At 48.2% G+C, this 17,620-nt stretch overlaps 1 non-coding gene across 1 annotated transcript; it reads left to right on the top strand.

The window, feature by feature from the left end:
- Positions 1 to 930: 930 nt before the first annotated feature.
- Trnat-ugu (transfer RNA threonine (anticodon UGU)) lies at positions 931 to 1,005 on the top strand. Its single transcript has one exon. It is a non-coding gene; the product is annotated as a tRNA-Thr (tRNA).
- The last annotated feature ends 16,615 nt before the right edge of the window (positions 1,006 to 17,620 follow it).

Below are 17,620 nucleotides of genomic sequence, written 5' to 3'. Positions count from 1 at the left end.
AGGCCTACATTGATGTTTTAAGGACCTTCTTGATTTCCACTATTAAAAGAGAAATTCGGGGATTGCGCCTGCATCTTTCAACACGATCGAGCACCTATTCACTATGCACGGCCTGTGGCGGAGTGGTTACACGACAGTAACATCCCTGGCCTGCACAGAGTCCCGACCTGAATCCTACAGAACACCTTTGGGATGTTTTGGAACGCCGACTTCGTGCCACGCCTCGATACCTCTCCCCAGTGCAGCACTCCGTGAAGAATGGGCTGCCATTCCCCAAGAAACCTTCCAGCACCTGACTGAACGTATGGCTGCGAGAGTGGAAGCTGTCATGAAGGCTAAGGGTGAGCCAACACCATACTGGATTCCAGCATTACCGATGGAGGACGCCACGAACTTGTAACTCATTTTCAGCCAGGTGTCCGGATACATTTGAACACACAGCGTACTTGCCGACGTTGCGTACGTGTATACGAAGTTAGACTGACATCCGACCATCTCTAGTGGGAGCTGCACTTTTCTTTTGCCAGGCAGTGTATTAGCACAGGTGGCTTGTTCAGCTGCCGTGTGGGTCGTTCTGGCAGGCTATACCGGACAGGTAATTCTTCCGGGGTATAAGTACTTACGAGGCAGTTACCGGGTAATTGTGTCCAACTAGCGCGCCCAGTCGTTCAGTCTCCGAGGTAAAGTACTGGGCTATTACAAATGATTGAAGCGATTTCATAAATTCACTGTAGCTCTATTCATTGACATATGGTCACGCTATGCCCGAACTCGTACGGGACTTGGTAGATTAATCTGCCACGAGTAATGAGTATGATGGGCAAACATCTATTAGGCGCACTACGAATGTAGTGTTGTGGACATGTTGGGAATGTGGACCTCACGGGGAGCGTGCAAGGGATAAGTCCCTGCAGACGCACTATCCTCTGTGCCCGCGGTGGCTCAGATGGATAGAGCGTCTGCCATGTAAGCAGGAGATCCCGCGTTCGAGTCGCGGTCGGGGCACACATTTTCAACGTCCCCAATGAATATCAACGCCTGCTTGCAGCTAGGGTGTCTATTTAATTATCATTTCATTTCTAGCAAAGCTGCATCGTCATCCACGGTAACTGTTCTTTCGGGAACAGATACTACCGTCATGTATAGTTAAAAGTCATAAAGTTTTGTTCGGCTGAAGCCGCACTTCAGGTTTCTGCCGCCAGAGCGCTCGAGAGCGCAGCGAGACAAAATGGCGACAGGAGCCGAGATAGCGTATGTCGTGCTTGAAATGCACTCACATCAGTCAGTCATAACAGTGCAACGACACTTCAGGACGAAGTTCAACAAAGATCCACCAACTGCCAACTCCATTCGGCGATGGTATGCGCAGTTTAAAGCTTCTGGATGCCTCTGTAAGGGGAAATCGACGGGTGGGCCTGCAGTGAGCGAAGAAACGGTTGAACGCGTGCGGGAAAGTTTCACGCGTAGCCCGCGGAACTCGACGAATAAAGCAAGCAGGGAGCTAAACGTACCACAGCCGACGGTTTGGAAAATCTTACGCAAAAGGCTAAAGCAGAAGCATTTCTTAAACAGGAGATTGGAAAACCGATGGATAGGCCGTGGTGCAGATCATGATCAGCAAATGTCATGGGCTCCACGCTCTCCCGACAACCCCATGCGGTTTCTTTTTGTGGGGTTATGTGAAAGATTCAGTGTTTAAACCTCCTCTACCCAGAAACGTGCCAGAACTGCGAGCTCGCATCAACGATGCTTTCGAGCTCATTGATGGGGACATGCTGCGCCGAGTGTGGGAGGAACTTGATTATCGGCTTGATGTCTGCCGAATCACTAAAGGGGCACATATCGAACATTTGTGAATGCCTAAAAAAACTTTTTGAGTGTTTGTATATGTGTACAAAGCATTGTGAAAATATCTCAAATAATAAAGTTATTGTAGGGCTGTTAAATCGCTTCAATCATTTGTGATAACCCTGTAGGTCTCGGAGGTTTCTCGCGTCTCACGAGACGGCGGCGGACTTCAAATATGCATTGCCCGAGAGTGGCTGCTGGCTTGAGCCTCCCCCGACAGAAGGCCAGGGGAAATGGCTTGTGGGGAAACAAGCAGCCCGCGGGAGCGCTTTTCCGTCAGCCTTCGGGAAAGCTTCATCACTCTTGCATCCCGCTCTGCGCCAAACTCTGTAAGCGGGTCCTACTGCCAAAAGCTGCGAACAAAAGGGCCGTACACGGGGGAAAGCGAAGTCTTTCGCGACAACAACATCCCTTCCAGAACACAAAATATTGCTGGACTACTCACGGTGTCTTGTTTGAGTTATGAAAGGTCGCACATTAAATTACTTCTACGGCCTTGTTCTACATCAGTATCTACAGTGTGGTGAGCAACGGAAAGTGGGTGGCAGAAGGTTCTTTTTGTTGCTAACGGCAAAAAATCGCAAAACCAACTTTTGCGACATGGACGAAAGTTGGTACGTGTGTTTCTACGTTTGAAAGTTTATGACTGTACCAATTTCGCGCCAGTCGCTTAAGAGTCGCGTTGGTAGCGCTACTATGAGGATGCAGATCAGTTGTTGTTGTTGTTGTTGTGGTCTTCAGTCCTGAGACTGGTTTGATGCAGGTCTCCATGCTACTCTATCCTGTGCAAGCTTCTTCATCTCCCAGTACCTACTGCAACCTACATCCTTCTGAATCTGCTTAGTGCATTCATCTCTTGGTCTCCCTCTACGATTTTTACCCTCCAATGCTAAATGTGTGATCTCTTGATGTCTGAGAACATGTCCTACCAACCGATCCCTTCTTCTAGTCAAGTTGTGCTACAGACTTCTCTTTTCCCCAATCCTATTCAATACCTCCTCATTAGTTATGTGATCTACCCATCTAACCTTCAACATTCTTCTGTACCACCACATTTCAAAAGCTTCCATTCTCTTCTTGTCCAAACTATTTATCATCCACGTTTCATTTCCATACATGGCTACACTCCATACAAATACTTTCAGAAAAGACTTCCTGACATTTAAATCTATACTCGATGTTAACAAATTTCTCTTCTTCAGAAACGCTTTCCTTGCCATTGCCATTCTACATTTTATATCCTCTCTACTTCGACCATCATCAGTTATTTGGCTCCCCAAATAGCAAAACTCATTTACTACTTCAAGTGTCTCATTTCCTGATCTAATTCCCTCAGCATCACCCGATCTAATTCGACTACATTCCATTATCCTCGTTTTGCTTTTGTTGATGTTCATCTTATACTCTCCTTTCAAGACACTGTCCATTCCGTTCAACTGCTCTTCCAGGTCCTTTGCTGTCTGTGACAGAATTACAATGTCATCGGCAAACCTCAAAGTTTTTATTTCTTCTCCATGGATTTTAATACCTACTCCGATTTTTCTTTTGTCTCCTTTATTGCTAGCTCAATATACAGATTGAATAGCATCGGGGAGAGGCTACAACCCTGTCTCACTCCCTTCCCAACCACTGCTTCCCTTTCGTGTCCCTGGACTCTTATAACTGCCATCTGGTTTTTGTACAAATTGTAAATAGCCTTTCGCTCCCTGTATTTTACCCCTGCCACCTTCAGAATTTGAAAGACAGTACTCCAGTCAACATTGTCAAAAGCTTTCTATCAGTCCACAAATGCTAGAAACGTAGGTTTGTCTTTCCTTAATCTTTCTTCTAAGATAAGGTTTCCTTCAAATACACGCTGCAGCGGCTATGAGCGTCCGTACCTTTGCAATTGAACGTCGTTAGCTCCTGTTAGTCAACAGTGTCTGTGTCCGCCCCGATAGCTGATTTGTCAGCGCGACGGACTGCCGTCCTAAGGGGCCCGGGTTCGATTCCCGGCTGGGTCGGGGATTTTCTCCGCTCAGGGGCTGGGTGTTGTATTGTCTTCATCATCAACCTGGAGAAGACTTTTCTTGAGATATAAGGGGCGTTCCAGAAGAAACGAGCCGGAGGCATAATTACAGAAACCAGTAACTGTATATAAGAAGTACTGACCCTGGCTGTTGAGACAGTTGTCCCACTGTGACTGTGAATGGCTGTCTCATACAGTTCCCGGGACTGTGATGTTAACCAGTTCCGCACGTACAGCTGGGCGTCGTCGTCCGAGTGAAACGTTTGCCCCTATCCTGACGTTCTTCTTTGACCAAGATGGTCCCCTTCTGAGTCACTTCCTGCAGCACGGGACTGCAGTGAATGCCAACCTGAAGATGTCTAAATAAGGTGAAACACGTAGTTAAAAAACTAAAATTGCAACCACGACTGTTTTCAACCAATAATGCCCAGCGTTACTCGCAAACCTTGAGCACCGTTCGCCAAGTGATCAAATCGAAACGACCAGGCAATCTCGCCCGTGGGGTCAATCTGCTCCACGACAATGTGGAACCTCATAAGGCCAACACAGTCAGGGCAGAAATTCAAGTGGGAGGTTCTCGGCCACCCTCCATACAGTCCGGACCTCTCTCCCTGTCATTACGCCATTTTTCGTCCCCTTAAAAGGGCTCTGAGGGGCAAACGATTCACCTCAGACGACAACGTCCAACTGTACGTGCAGAACTGGTTGATGTTGCAGCCCTGGGAATTTTATGAGACAGCCATTCACCGGCTTGTGGCACAGCCGGACAAGTGTCTCAACAGACGGGGTCAATAATTCTAACATACAGCTTCTGGTTTCTGTACTTATGCCTCCGGCTCGCTTCTTTTCGAAAGCCCTTTATATTTAGCGTTTCTTATGTATATGTCTGTCCGCCCCGATAGCTGAATCGTCACCGTGTCGGACTGCCGTCCTAAGGGGCCCGGGTTCGATTCCCGGCTGGGTCGAGGATTTTCTCCGCTCAGGGACTGGGTGATTGTGCTGTCTTCACCATCATCTCATCCCCATCCGTCCCGATAGCTGAATGGTCACCGTGCCGGACTGCCGTCCTATGGGGCCCGGGTTCGATTCCCGGCTGGGTCGGGGATTTTCTCTGCTCAGGGACTGCGTGATTATGCTGTCTTTACCATCATTTCATCCCCATCCGTCCCGATAGCTGAATGGTCACCGTGCCAGACTGCCGTCCTATGGGGCCGGGGTTCGATTCCCGGCTGGGTCGGGGATTTTCTCCGCTCAGGGACTGGATGATTGTGCTGTCTTCACCATCATTTCATCCCCATCCGTCCCGATAGCTGAATGGTCACCGTGCCAGACTGCCGTCCTAAGGAGTCCGGGTTTGATTCCCGGCTGGGTCGGAGATTTTCTCTGCTCAGGGACTGGATGATTGTGCTGTCTTCACCATCATTTCATCCCCATCCGTCCCGATAGCTGAATGGTCACCGTGCCGGACTGCCGTCCTACAGGGCCGGGTTCAATTCCCGGCTGGATCGGGGATTTTCTCTACTCAGGGACTGGGTGATGTCTTCACCATCATTTCATCCCCATCCGGCGCGCAGCTCGCCCAATGTGGCGTCGAATGTAATAAGACCTGCACCAAGGCGGCCAGACTTGGCCCATAAGGGGCCTCCCGGCCAATGACGCGAAACGCTCATTTCCATTTCAATAGTGTCTGTAAGACTGCAATGAAGCCATTACCACCACCTCACGGAGTTTGAATGGGGCCGTGTAGGAGGGCTACGAAAAGCTGGATGTTCATTCTGCAGTACTGCAGAGAGATGGCAGAAATATAGCCACTGTACGTGACTGCTGGCAGCGGTGCTCACGAGAGTGTACAGTCGCAAGAAGACCGGGCTCCGAACAGCACTACCGAGTGGGAAGACCATTGTGTTCGGCATATTGGCTCTGGCACGCCATAGTGCATCTGCAGTTGCAGCCAGCCGGTGCGGCCGTGCGGTTCTAGGCGCTTCAGTCTGGAACCGTGTGACCGCTACGGTCGCAGGTTCGAATCCTGCCTCGGGCATGGATGTGTGTGATGTCCTTAGGTTAGTTAGGCTTACGTAGTTCTAAGTTCTAGGGGACTGATGACCTCAGATCTTAAGTCCCATAGTGCTCAGAGGCATTTGAACCATTTTTTTTATTGCAGTTGCAATTGGAGGAGCAGTTGGCACCACACTGCCACAACTAACTGTTGCAAATCGGTTACTTCAAGGACAGCTCAGAGCCACTGACCCTAAACCACCACCATTTGAGACTTCAGTTGTACCAAGCGAGAGCTCATTGGAGGGTAGGATGGAGGTCTGTTGTGTTTTCTGATGAAAGGTGGTCCTCTGCCTCGGTGCCAGTGATGGCCGTGTTGTTATAACTGTAGGTAATTTTAATTTTTATTCTTGCTTTTGTGACAATAATAATAGTCGAAGCTCCATAGGCAAACAGCCAGCTGACATTACGAAATAGTCCACCAGGACGTACGGACAAGATAAGCGATGGAGGCTGCCAAGTATGGCCTGTTAATCTAATAATTTAGTCAGAATGAGATTTTCCCTCTGCAACGGAGTGCAGCTTCCTGGCAGATTAAAACTGTGTGCCGGACCGAGACTCGAACTCGGGACCTTTGCCTTTCGCGGGCAAGTGCTCTACCAACTGAGCTACCCTAGCATGACTCACGCCCCGTCCTCACAGCTTTACTTCTGCCAGTACCTCGTCTCCTACCTTACAAACTTTACAGAAGCTCTCTCAAATAACTTAGTGTTTGACTTCCTGCCAGAGGAAGCAGCACGGATCAGACTTGCGCAATGGAAGACGCAAACACCAGGGCGATAATACGGCAAGAGAGAGTGTCAGTCACGTGCGGAAAAGACCCGTGTGGAACCAAACTAAGTTGTGTGCAGCTAGAAACGAAAGTGTCGTGTGGAACCGAAGGCATTCTTGTGCAAGCCGACCAATTAGAAATGAAAGGGCCGTGTGGAACAAATTAACTCGTGTGCATCCAAGTACATGAGAAACGAAATAAAAGGCCGGGCAGCGGAACAGCTAGAGGCAGAGATTCAGATTCAGACTGAGAGCCAGTGCCGGCAGTTCGGAGATTCCGCAGCGAGACGCCGGCGGGGCCGAGTAGGCCCGTAGCAGCCGATACAGCCGACAGAGACTTCAACTACGAGAAGACGGTGATAGACTGTGGTGGACACTCGGGAACTGCACGTCGAGTAGGATTTTTAGAGTTTCATTGGAATAGTGTTGAACAGAGGCTGTTGCTTTGTCTCAATTACTTAGAGAAATTTCAGTGCTAACCAAGAACAAGTGATTGCTTTGTACTTGTTTCTTATATGTACTGGCAATTACACTACTGGCCATTAAAATTGCTACACCAAGAAGAAATGCAGATGATAAACAGGTATTCATTGGACAAATGTATAATGCTAGAACTGACATGTAATTACATTTTCACGCAATTTGGGTGCACAGATCCCGAGAAATCTGTACCCAGAATAACTACCTCCGGCCGTAATAACGACCTTGATACGTCTGGGCATTGAATCAAACACAGCTTGGATGGCGTGTACAGGTACAGCTGCTCATGCAGCTTCAACACGATACCACAGTTCATCAAGAGTAGTGACTGGCGTATTGTGACGAGCCAGTTGCTCGGTCACCAATGACCAGACGTTTTCAATTGGTGAGAGATCTGGAGAGTGTGCTGCCCAGGACAGCAGTCGAACATTTTCTGTTTCCGGAAAGGCCCGTACAAGACCTGCAACGAGTGGTCGTGCATTATCCTGCTGAAATGTAGCGTTTCGCAGGGATCGGATGAAGGGTAAAGCCACGGGGCGTAACACATCTGAAATGTAACGCCCACTGTTCAAAGTGCCGTCAGTGAGAACAAGAGGTGACCGAGAAGTGTAACCGATGGCACCCCATACCATCACGCAAGGTGATACGCCAGTATGCCGATGACGAATACACGCTTGCAATGTGCGTTCACCACGATGTCGCCAAACACGGATGCGACCATCACGATGCTGTAAACAGAACCTCGATTCATCCGAAAAAATGACGTTTTGCCATTCGTGCACCGAGTTTCGTCGTCGAGTACACCATCGCAGGCGCTCCTGTCTATGATGCAGCGTCAAGGGTAACCGCAGCCACGGTCTCCGAGCTGATAGTCCGTGCTGCTGCAAACGTCGTCGAACTGTTCGTGCAGGTGGTTGTTGCCTTGCAAACGTCCCCATCTGTTGACTCAGGGATCGAGACGTGGCTGCAGGATCCGTTACAGCCATGCGGATAAGATGCCTGTCATCTCGACTGCTAGTGATACGAGGCCGTTGGGATCCAGCACGGCGTTCCGTATTACCCTCCTGAACCCATCAATTCCATATTCTGCTAACATTCATTGGATCTCGACCAACACGAGCAGCAATGTCGCGATACGATAAACCGGAATCGCGATAGGCTACAATCCGACCTTTATCAAAGTCGGAAACGTGATGGTACGCATTTCTCCTCCTTACACGAGGCATCACAACAACGTTTCACCAGGCAACGCCGGTCAACAGTTGTTTGTGTATGAGAAATCGGTTGGGAACTTTCCTCATGTCATCACGTTGTAGGTGTCGCCACCGGCGTCAACCTTGGGTGAATGCTCTGAAAAGCTAATCATTTGCATAACACAGCATCTTCTGCATGTCGGTTAAATTTCGCGTCTGTAGCACGTCATCTTCGTGGTGTAGCAATTTTAATGGCCAGTAGTGTAGCTTTGAAGTAGCAAATCAGAATAAATAGACAGTATCTTAGTAAGGGGTTTATGGAATTATGGTCCAACAAACCACGTAAGTATATGTGAGAATAAACTTGATGGAAACTAACCATCTTTTCCGTCTATTTCAATTCTCTAACCTATTTTCATGAAACTTATTTGCTTCCAACCAAGGAGACTCTCCCCCTCTCATCTCCGATATAAAGGTTGACAGCAATTTGTAACTAACCCATTGTCGTTAACGTCCCGATTGGGCTACGCAGTTCGCACTTACCCGATTCTGCTATAGTGAGGCTGTGCCGGGACGCGACAGTGTGTTGGTTAGGAGGCCAGTTGGGGACCTGCAACCAGCCTGTCTACATGCTAGACACATTGGACCTACGTCTAGTTTAAGTCAGATGGAAATGGAAATGAGAGTTTGGCGTCATTGGTCGGGAGGTCCCGTGCGGGGCAAGTCCGGCCTCCTTGGCGCAGCTCTTATTACATTCGACGCCACATTGGGCGACCTAAGCGCCGGATGGGGATGAAATGATGATGAAGACAACACAACAGCCAGTCCCTGAGAGGAGAAGATCTCTTACCTAGCCGGCAATCGAAACCGGGCCCGTAGGACGGCAAGCCGTCACGCTGATCACTCAGCTATCGGGGCGGACAACTTAGATTTAGTGGTATGTAAGCCTAGGGATCAATTGCTTCACCAGTTTGGTACCATAGGAACTTACCAAAAATTTCCAAATAAAAAAGAAAAATTGTAGTGCAGGAGGAGAAGGAGGTGTTAGCAGGAGTCCGAAAGAGCTTGATAGATCACAAGAAGAGAGATGTGGTCGGACAGCTCAGGTGTTAACAACGTCGGAGAAATTAGGAAGACTGCACTGTAGTTCCTTCTCTAGATTGTCGCACAGATGACAAAATGGTAGATATCGAAATAGATGACAGAGGGATAGAGAAACAATTAAAATCGTTCAAAAGAGGAAAGGCCGCTGGACCTGATGGGATACCAGTTCGACTCTACACAGAGTACGCGAAGGAACTTGGACCCCTTCTTGCAGCGATGTAGCGCAGGTCTCTAGAAGAGCGTAGCGTTCCAAAGGATTGGAAAAGGGCACAGGTCATCCCTGTTTTCAAGAGGGGACGTCGAACAGATGTGCAGAACTATACACCTATATCTCTAACGTCGATCAGTTGCAGAATTTTGTAAGACGTATTGTGTTCGAGTGTAATGAATTTTCTGGAGACTAGAAATCTACTCTGTAGGAATAAGCACGGGTTTCGAAAAGATCGTGTGAAACCCAGCTCGCGCTATTCGTCCACGAGACTCAGAGGGCCATAGACACGGGTTCCCAGGTAGATGCCGTGTTTCTTGACTTCCGCAAGGCGTTCGATACAGTTCCCAATAGTCGTTTAATGTATAAAGTAATAGCATATGGACTATGAGACCAATTGTGTAATTGGATTGATGAGTTCCTAGATAACAGAACGCAGCGTGTCGTTCTCAATGGAGGGAAGTCGTCCGAAGTAAGAGTGATTTCAGGTATGCCGCAGGGGAGTGTCGTAGGACCGTTGCTGTTCACAATATATATAAATGACCTTGTGGATGACATCGGAAGTTCACTGAGGCTATTTGCGGATGATGCTGTGGTATATCGAGTGGTTGTAACAGTGGAAAATTGTACTGAAATGCAGGAGGATCTGCAGCGAATTGACGCATGGTGCAGGGAATGGCAATTGAATCTCAATGTAGACAGGTGTAATGTGCTGCGAATACATAGAAAGAAAGATCCCATATCATTTAGCTACAATATAGCAGGTCAGTAACTGGAAGCAGTTAATACCATAAAGTATCGGGGAGTACGCATTAGGAGTGATTTAAAATGGAATGATCATGTAAAGTTGATCGTCGGTATTGCAGATGCCAGACTGAGATTCATTGGAAGAATCCTAAGAAAATCAAGTCCGAAAAAAAGGAAGTAGGTTACAGTACACTTGTTCGCCCAATGCTTGGATACTGCTCAGCAGTGTGGGATCCGTACCAGATAGGGTTGATAGGAGAGATAGAGAAGATCCAACGGAGATCATTTAGTAAAAGCGTTACGGAGATGATAAATAGACTTAAGTGGAACACTCTGCAAGACAGACGCTCAGTAGCTCGGTATGGGCTTTTGTTGAAGTTTCAAGAACGTACTTTAACCGAGGAGTCAAGCAGTATATTACTCCCTCCAACGTATATCTCGCGAAGAGACCATGAGGATAAAATCAGAGAGATTAGAGCCCACACAGAGGCATTCCGACAATCTGTCTTTCCACGAACAATACGAGACTGGAATACAAGGGAGAACCGATAGAGGTACTCAAGGTACCCTCCGCCACACACCCGTCAGGTGGCTTGCGGAGAGTGGATGTAGATGTAGAATTTTAAGGTCAGTTTACCACGCGGAGTTTCTCTCTAAGATCGCTTCTTGCTTGCATCCGTTTATTAAAATACGACGAGAGGCACAAAGTAGAAAGTGTAAAATACGATCCTCGGGCAAGTCTGTACATCATTACGCAACGTACCAGACAGCAGCAATATCGTGCAAGGGCCATTCATCACGGCAGCCGCCGCACCTGTTGAGACGGCGGCCAGATTACTCCAAACTTCGTGACGCGCGCCCTTCGAGGCCCTTAATTCCGCACTCACACCTGTAACAACTTTGCGAGCCGGCCGGGGAGCAGAGTGCGAAGTTTTTAGCGCCAAATTTGCTGCAGCAACTTTGCACGATAAGCGGCCCAAATGATGGACTACCGGTTCCGCCTACCTGCTCCATCGCCTCTTCATAATAACACTCTGTCCCTCAACCTCCAACACCCCTCCCCCTATCCTGCCCCCTCTCGCACACCCCCGTCCCACTGCATTCCGCCATCCAACCCCCGACGCCTCTCAAATCTTACCTCCATTTTGGCATACGAGGGAACTTCCTTCACCAAAGAAGATGCAGTAAATCTGTGCTACAAAATGGCTAAAATGGTGAACTGTCTTCAGTCGAAGGTTGCCTATCTAACAGCTTCCGTGGGCAACAAATCCATAAATATCACAAAAAAAGTGTGTATGTACGAGTGGAGTTCAATAAGTAATACTGCACTTTTTTTCTCGTACAGTTTCGGAATGCACAAAGAAAATGCACACTTGAATGCTACTTGATAATCAGTTTCCTCCCTGTCAAATGTAGGAACACAGAGGCAATACCTACCCTACATTTTACTTAACAAGAGAGCTTGAAGACAAACGTTTATAGAAATTTGTAGATTTAGAGAATGCTTTTGACAATGTTTGCCGGCCGGTGTGGCCGAGGGGTTCTAGGCGCTTCAGTCCGTAACCGCGCGACCGCCAGGGTCGCAGGTTCAAGTCCTGCCTCGGGCATGGGTGTGTGTGATGTCCTTAGGTTAGTTAGTTTTAAGTAGTTCTAAGTTCTAGGGGACTGATGACCTCAGATGTTAAGTCCCATAGTGCTCAGAGCCATTTGACTATGTTTACCTGACCAGCCTCCTCAATTTTGAAGGCAACAGAGATAAAAAAATACATAAAGGGAAGCATTGTTTTACGAAAACTTATACAAATTCATGCTCATAAATTAAGGTAACTGCAGAATGTGGTGCCACACAACGTGGCACTACACAAAACTGGCGCTAATAGCATAGGCACATAGGGAACACACACGACACAGTTCTGTAAGTCCACTGTATTGGTGGTAGGTTGAGAAAACCGTCCAGAAACACATGTGCTACAAAACACCACTGTTTCCTGCGCATGTACCCCGACATCAGTATGGGATATGATCACCGTGCACACGTACACAGGCCGCACAACGGGTTGGCATACTCTGGATCAGGTGGTCGAGCAGCTGCTGGGGTATAGCCTCCCATTCTTGCACCAGTGCCTATCGGAGCTCCTGAAGTGTCGTAGGGGTTTGAAGACGTGCAGCGATACGTCGACCGAGAACATCCCAGACGTGCTCGATGGGGTTTAGGTCTGGAGAACAGGCAGGCCACTCCATTCGCCTGATATCTTCTGTTTCAAGGTACTCCTCCACGATGGCAGCTCGGTGGGGCCGTGCGTTATCATCCATCAGGAGGAAGGTGGGACCCACTGCACCCCTGAAGAGGCGGACATACTGGTGCAAAATGACGTCCCGATACACCTGACCTGTTACAGTTCCTCTGTCAAAGACATGCTGGGGTGTACGTGCACCAATCATATTCCCACCCCACACCATCAAACCACGACCTTCATACAGGACATTAAGGGGTTGGTAGGTTGGTATCTGGTTCCTGGTTCACACCAGATGAAAACCCAGTTAGAATCACTGTCCAGACTATACCTGGACTCGTCCGTGAACATGACCTGGGACCACTGTTCAAGTGACCATGTACTGTTTTCTTGACACCAGGCTTTACGGGCTCTCCTGTGACCAGGGTTCAGTGGAATGCACCTTGCAGGTCTCCAGTCTGTCCAGTCGTCTGTAGACTGTGTGTCTGGAGACAACTGTTCCAGTGGCTGCGGTAAGATCCCGAGCGGGGCTACCTGCAGTACTCCGTGGCCGTCTGCGAGCACTGATGGTGAGATATCGGTGTTCTTGTGGTGTTGTACACTGTGGACGTCCCGTACTGTAGCGCCTGGACACGTTTCCTGTCTGCTGGAATCGATGCCATAATCTTGAGATCACACTTTGTGGCACACGGAGGGCCCGTGCTACGACCTGCTGTGTTTGACCAGCCTCCAGTCGCCCTAGTATTCTACCCCTCATAACGTCACCAATATGTGGTCTCTGAGCCATTCTCAACACACAGTCACCATTAGCACGTCTGAAAACGTCTGCACACTTACTCGCTGCACCATACTCTGACATGCACCAACACACCTCTGCGTATGTGGACTGCTACCAGCACCACCGTGCGAAGACCGCAGGTCAAATGCACCGCACGGTCAGACCCCGAGGTGGTTTAAACCCGCAAACTGCCTACCAGAGCGTTGTTTCACCATGTATCAGCATTATCCTTAATTTATGATCATAGTCCCATAAGATTTCACACACATTTGAACATTTTTACTGTTTCTCTGCTCGTCTCTATTTACGTGTGAACTGCAACTGCCCAAATCGCTGCAGGTGACCGGCTGGCCTTTGCTGTCCAAGTTAAATGCCCCGCTAAAGCTCTTGTCCCCCATCATCGCTCAATGAGCAGGTAATACAGCGTTTGATGTTGCTAGACTGTGACGGACAGGGGACACGAATGTCCAGTGCGACTCACGTAAACGTGCAAGAATACACGGTGTAATGTATACATAAGTTTTATTCTTATAATGAACAGAGTGTAACACAGGAACGTATAATAACCCGACAAGCACACGTGATACTGAAGTTGCGGTCTAGACGCAAATTGTGGTGCAGTTGAGAGGCGACACGGCGGCAGGTGTTCGGTTCTGTCAGAGTCTGCAGCAACAGTTCCCGCGCTACCAGAACGCTCTTGACGGAGTCTGTTACCAAAGACCAAAGGGAATGCCTAATGAAGGGCCTAAGTGTGTGCTCGTCTCGAGTACTGCGTGTCGTGTGTGTGTGTGTGTGTGTGTGTGTGTGTGTGTGTGTGTGTGAGAGAGAGAGAGAGAGAAGAGAGAGAGAAGAGAGAGAGAGGGGGGGCGGGGCACGTAGTGTGTGTGTGTGTGTGTGTGTGTGTGTGTGTGTGTGTGTGTGTGAGAGAGAGAGAGAGAGAGAGAGAAGAGAGAGAGAGGGGGGGCGGGGCACGTAGTGTGTGTGTGTGTGTGTGTGTGTGTGTGTGTTGGAGCGACAGAGAAAGAATGAGAGAAAAAATAAGAGAGCGAGGGAAGTGGACGGAAGAATTGTAGGGTAGTGCAAGGGGACTTGGGAGATAGAATGTGAAAAGGAAACGAAGTGAGGGAAAAATACAAAGTGATAGTAGGGAGAAGTTGAAGACGGGGAGGGAGAGAGAAGCGCAGTGATAGAAAAAGCATAAGATTATGACAGGTAGCGATGGGAGATGGGGAACGTGGGGCTAATAGAGCAAGGTTGTTTGTCCTATTTGTTGGTTTCTTGGTTGATGTGGGGGAGAGGACCTAACAGCGAAGTCATCGGTCCCATCGCGTTAGGGAAGGATGGGGAAGGAAGTTATTTTTTTATAAATTAATAGAGAACAAACAATGTATTTACCTTAATACTCATAATATATATAGCAGTTCATGACAAATTACAAAACTCCGCCATCTCTCTCCCCACATCCACCACTGCTGGCGGCTCACCTCCAACTGCGCAACGCTACGCGCTGTTCACATCCAGCTGTCCAACATTACAATGGCAGACAACAATGCAAACTAGACACAGACTGCACACAGCACAGCCAGTGATTTTCACACAGAGGTGGCGTTACCAATAAAAAAAACCTAAACAGCCTACTTACAGTATTCGAGCAGTGGGCGAACAAGCGTACTGTAACCTACTTCCTTTGTTTTCTGATTGCATTTCCTTAGGATTCTTCCAATGAAAGTCTGGCATCTGCTTTACCGACGATCAACTTTATACGGTCATTCCATTTTAAATTACTCCTAATACCTACTCCAAGATAATTTATGGAATTAACGGCTTTCCAGTTGCTGACCTGCTGTTTTGTAGCTAAATCATAAGGGATCTATCTTTCTATGTATTCACAGCACATTACACTTGTCAACATTGAGAGTCAATTGCCATTCTCTGCACCATGCGTCAATTCGCTGCAGATCCTCCTGCATTTCAGTACAATTTTCCATTGTTACAACCTATCGATATACCACAGCATTATTCGCAAAAAGCCTCAGTGAACTTCCGATGTCATCCACGAGGTCATTTATGTATAATGTGAATAGCAACGGTCCTACGACACTCCCCTGCGGCACACCTGAAATCACTCTTACTTCGGAAGACTTCTCTCCATTGAGAATGACATGCTGCTTTCTGTTATCTAGGAACTCTTAAATCCAATCAAACAATTGGTCTGACAGTCCATATGCTCTTACTTTGTTCATTAAACGACTGTGGGGAGCTGTATCAAACGCCTTGAGGAAGTCAAAAAACACGGCATCTACCTGTGAACCCGTGTCCATGGCCCTCTGAGTCTCGTGGACGAATAGCGCGAGGTGGGTTTGACACGATCGTCTTTTTCGAAACCCATGCTGATTCCTACAGAGCAGAAATTTTCCCGTTGGATGCATCACACTCTCTCATGGTAATATTGCGCCCTCTTTTAAACTTGCGTACTAGGCAACAGGACACACGCTGAACCGAGGTGACTGAAATGCTAATGATTTCTGGAGAACATGTCCTGTGAATATGAACGTCCTATCTCTTGTCATTCAAGGTGTTCTGTTTTCTCTGAAAATTAGTGTATTGTCAAGTCCCCCGCTGCGTTTTTCTCTTTGTGTGTTAAGGCTAAGATCATGAACTATTGTTCGGATTACTGTTCTGAGCTTTTTTTATTTATTTATTTATTTATTTATTTTTTTTTTTTTAAGGTCGTGTGACTAGGGCCACCCGTCGGGTAGACCGTTCGCCTGGTGCAAGTCTTTGGATCTGACGCCACTTCGGCAACTTGCGCGTCGATGCGGATGAAATGATGATGATGAGGACAACACGACACCCAGTCCCTGAGCGGAGAAAATGTCCGACGCAGCCGGGAATCGAACCCGGGCCCTCAGGATTGACATTCTGTCGCGCTGACCACTCAGCTACCGGAGGTAGACACGGTTCTGACAAGGGAACCTCCCCATCGCACCCCCCTCAGATTTAGTTATAAGTTGGCACAGTGGATAGGCCTTGAAAAACTGAACACAGATCGATCGAGAAAACACGAAGAAGTTGTGTGGCACTATGAAAAAATAAGCAAAATATACAAACTGGGTCGTCCATGTCCAATATAGGCAATAGTAAGGGCAGTGTAAGACGAGGAGAGCCGTGGTCTCGTGGTTAGCGTCAATGGCTGCAGTGCACAACACCGTACCGACCAACGAGAGACTGGCGCGAATCCGGATAAAAGAATCGCCCAATTGTGAAACGTGCAACGAAAAGGACACTGTAGAGCACCGTTTCCTATGCAGGGCAACCAGCAACATATGGGAGACAAGCAAGAAGATAATAGCCCACATGAACAGAAGCGACCCAAGAAACATCCAAGTCACGGCTCTCACTGTCCCTGACGCGAAACCGTTCCCTAGGCCAAAACGAACGGCCACGATGTGGATACTCGCCATGACTGCACACGCAGTCATTGCCAAAAAGCAGTCAGACAGCGTGCAGTTCCTCACGGACTTGTGGGAAGAGCACAAGAGGGCAAAACAACGCGCTACATATCGTCAGACTTTCCACAACTTCCTGGAGATCCCGCTGACCGCCGCCTTCAGGGACGCCCTGTCTGCCGCCACGTGACGTGTCCGCCACCGCCACCACCGTTGCCGCCGCCGCCGCCGCCGCTGCCGTCCACCGCCACAACCCCCCCCCCCCCCCCCCCCCCACGCCCTTGCCGCAGTCGCAGATGTCCTCCCACATCCCAAAAGCACCAACAGTGATGCGTGTGTTAAAGTGCTACAGTGCTTTTTATTAAAAAAAAAAAAAAAAGTGACAGTGAAAAGTGATCGAACGCGTAAAAGTTTACAATATAGTGTCAATATAACCGTAGCTCCCAGTTTCCTTTTGTCTTTTGTGTTTTTGTGCTTTTTTTTTCTGCCTTCCATCGTGTGCAATCGAGAGGTGTGCGAAACTGTGAGTACCACAAAACTATTACAGGCCTATCAGTACAACAAACTAGTGATCTACATGCTTATATATGTCTGTCTTGCCACCACGAATAGTTTCCTCCTTTCAGTCTTCCTCACTCTCTCGCACCACCGATAGTAAACTAGCTCTAAAATTGCACTATATAATGCTTCCTAGTGAATTGCTCCTTCCTCAATCGAAAAAAAAAAATAGGTTTAAAAATTCGCT

The sequence above is a fragment of the Schistocerca serialis genome, chromosome 11 (genome assembly GCF_023864345.2).
Source record: "Schistocerca serialis cubense isolate TAMUIC-IGC-003099 chromosome 11, iqSchSeri2.2, whole genome shotgun sequence".
NCBI lineage: Eukaryota > Metazoa > Arthropoda > Insecta > Orthoptera > Acrididae > Schistocerca > Schistocerca serialis.
The sequence above is the reverse complement of the archived record's forward strand: the minus strand, read 5'-3'. Positions and strand labels throughout refer to the sequence as shown.